Below are 3,591 nucleotides of genomic sequence, written 5' to 3'. Positions count from 1 at the left end.
GAAGTCCTGCCCATTGTGCTTCTTTAGAACACCTTGGCAATTGCATTTCCCTATGAATTTTATAATCAGCTTGTCAATTTCCAGACAATACACAGCCACACAAATTTGTGGGGCTTTTCACTGGGATTTTACTGAATCCATCAGTCAATTTGAGGATAAGATCTTCAAGTTTTCTCCATTCTTTTTTTTCCTCTCTTTTCAACCCATGATCATAAAACATTCTCCATTTATTCTTTGTTGTTTTTTTTTAGCTTCTCTCAATATTGTTTCATTTGTCTTAAACGTCTTTCATTAAACTTGGTTCTACTTGATTTAAAGCATTGTTGTATAGAGTATTTTAAAGTTCTTTTACGTTAATTGCTGCTGTGGTATTATTCATTCCTGCAGTATTGCGCATTTGTTCATTTTCAAGTTGCATGTGTGTATGTGTGGTGTGTGTGTGCATGTGCGAGTGATTTCTCTGTATCCTTTAACACTTCACTGCGGCAGTTAAAAATGTTAATTTTATAAGTGAAAAATCAAATTTTGTTATCTTAATTTTAATTCCTTTAATTATTGGTGAGGGTGAATATTTTTAAATGTTCATTAGCCATTAAAACTGAACGATTAATGATTCCACAAGCTACAGAGAAACTCTTACAGAAATATTAGCTGAATTCTGATCATATGCTTTTTGTGAACAAGCATGTATGTAGATTGGTCTTTTTATTTAAGCATTGTTTTATTCTGTATATACCACTTCCTAAGACTATCCTTCCTAGTAATTCCTGAACCTTGAAATTCCTCTTATTATGCCTTTGTTACTAACTGGATTCACGTACTCCATGCTGAAAGTTCCCTGACACTGTTAACTTTTTTATTTATGACAAGCTACATTTTGATACTTATTAAGTCCTGACATAGATACAAGGTTTTTTGTCATATGCTGTGAGATAAACAAATGAATGTGATTTTGTCCTTATTTTCAAGCGTTGACCATCTAGTAGGTAGGGTAGAAAGTCATGTGCAGTTACATATAAATCAAGGCTGAAAGTAGAATCTGAAATTAGACAACTACAAAATTACAAAAAAAAAACCCATAAATTTTACTTTGTAGTTTTATTTTGTTCTATTGCTTTCTTAGATTTAGTGAGTCCTACCTGGCCACCTATGGTAAAGTAAGGTGATAAAAAGACAATTTGAAATGATATAAAAGTTCTATTTAAAAAGATAGGTGAAAGGAAAAAAGAAAAAAAAAAACATTTTTTTGCCATAATAAACATAGGACTAAAATTCACACTTTGGATGGTATCTGCATTCCCTTTATCATGTATTTTAGGTTAATTTATAGATTTGTTCAATGAAAACTGGGATGTGTTATGTCAGCCCCCATGTCCCCCAAAAGAAGCAAATTCTGGATCTTCTTACCCTGCAGGTGTTACTATTAATTAAACCAATGTTTCTATTTTGCAAGTATTATGATTGTGATACCAAGTGGTGATTAGTCTAGATAATATTGTTAGACTCTTACTTTCCAGCTTAGGGGTATTGCTTTCATTCTAAAGTGTTGATTGTTTCTTATCTAGCTTTGAAAATAAGATTAGATGCTTTTTAAACTGATGTCTCCTATATTGTCTAACTATGGAAATTTATATGGTAATTTAAAATCTGATAAGCTATGAGTGGCATAAGCCTGCATAATAAAGCAATCATAAGCATTGACACATTGGGCAGAATTCAGTGCAGTCTGCCTTTGCAAGGGAAAAATTTCCTACCACATGCTGAAAAGTTAGAGGGGACACCATCTAACAGCACTGGCTTTATTTTATTCACTTTCTGCACAGGTCTGGAAAAATTTATTTGGAATTTCAACAAGATTAATGAAGAAAATAAAGGATAATATCCTTCTGGTTAGCATTTTGTTAAGTTTATTTATTCAACAACCTTTTTTGAGCGCTAACTTTATAAAACAAGCCACTCTGCAAAGCAAAATAAAGGATCAGATGCTATTCTTGATGTCTGATAGAAGTCAGACCACTTGTATTTGGTTTTCATCATTACAACCTGAGTACAGATTTGCTACTTACTATCAATGCGACCCTATAAAATTAAACAAAAGTAACCTTTTGCTAGAGGTAGAAAGAGAAAAATTAAATATGGATTACATTCTCCATTATATTAGCCAATTTCTGAACAGTATATACCAAAAGAAACTAAACAAACAAACCACCCACAAAAAACTGGTTGCTGTTGTAGGCAGCTCTGACATGGCTCACAATTCCTATCTCCTGGTATTCACAACCTTGTATAATCTCCCATTGCATGTGGGCTGAACCCAGTGATGTACTTTCAAAGAACAGAGTACAGTAAAAATGATGCATGTCACTTTGTTGATTGTAAAAGACCACAGTTTCTCTCTTGCCAGTACTTTCTTACTGGCATTCTGTCCCTCCAAATACACATCCTCATCTTTCTCACTTTGATGGAACAAGACACAAATGTTGGAGAGACCTGTACAAGAAACTGAAGCTTTCAGATTACCAGACTTTGGGGAACAAAATCCTGCCAAGAACCACTAGTGAATCTTGCCCTACTTGAACCTTGAGATATCAACAGCTCTTACCAATGCTGTGATAGCCTTGTGAGAGAGATATGGGCCAACATCCTAATTTCTATCTGTGAGACACCTTGAAGCAGAGAACCTAGTAAAGCCATGCTCTGATTCCTGACCCACAGAAATTGTGAGATAATAATAATGAGATATTTTAAGCTGCTATGCTTAGGAGTAATTTGTTATCCAGCAGTAGGTAACCAATACAGTTTATCTCCCATATTGCTTCTCTGAATATGTATTTACTAGTATGTAAAAGATGATAAATAATGTATAACTTACTGACCTCAGAGGTCTTTATAAAGTTTAAATATGATAATGTGTATAGAAAAATGTAGCAAACTCTAAATTACTCTACAAACAGGAGCTAATTTTGAGGAATAAACAATCAACACAAGCGATTAGTGTCACAAAGCAAGTAGTTACTATTAACTCAACATTTAGGATATTCCAGGCACTTTCCAAGGTATTTTAGAAAGACATCTAATTGGCATTGCCATAGCATAATTGAAGAAACTGAGGTTCAGCAAAGTTTAGTGACTTACAAACGCTACAATGGGATGGATTTGGAATTCATCACCCAGATACGGTTCAAAAGTTCATGTCCTTTCCTCTAAAAATTCCTACCCGTTTTCCTATCATTGTTGTGGTGGTTTTCACAAAACAGAAAGTGAGGCTTTCCAAACATGAAATGTCTTATAATGAGTAATTCTGGTGCCCCACCTATATCTCCTTAATTGAGTAGGTGCACCAACCCTCTAGCTATGGAGTGCTGACTGCCAAAGGCTCCAGCTGTCCCCTTCTCTGAAGAAATCCTCTGCAGATGGGAGGTAGCCTGAAGCTCAGGAAAGACCTACACAGGCTAGAAACATGAATGCCTCAAGTGGAAACCAACCATGTGCTGTCATTCTTGCTTCAGAGTCTCCTACAGGATGAAGTAGAAGCTAGTCTCCAGATAAGAACACCTCTTTGCTATGGTTTTATTCCTCTGTCCTCTCCTG

Source organism: Prionailurus bengalensis, chromosome C2, assembly GCF_016509475.1.
Source record: "Prionailurus bengalensis isolate Pbe53 chromosome C2, Fcat_Pben_1.1_paternal_pri, whole genome shotgun sequence".
NCBI lineage: Eukaryota > Metazoa > Chordata > Mammalia > Carnivora > Felidae > Prionailurus > Prionailurus bengalensis.
This window is presented reverse-complemented; position numbering follows the sequence as displayed.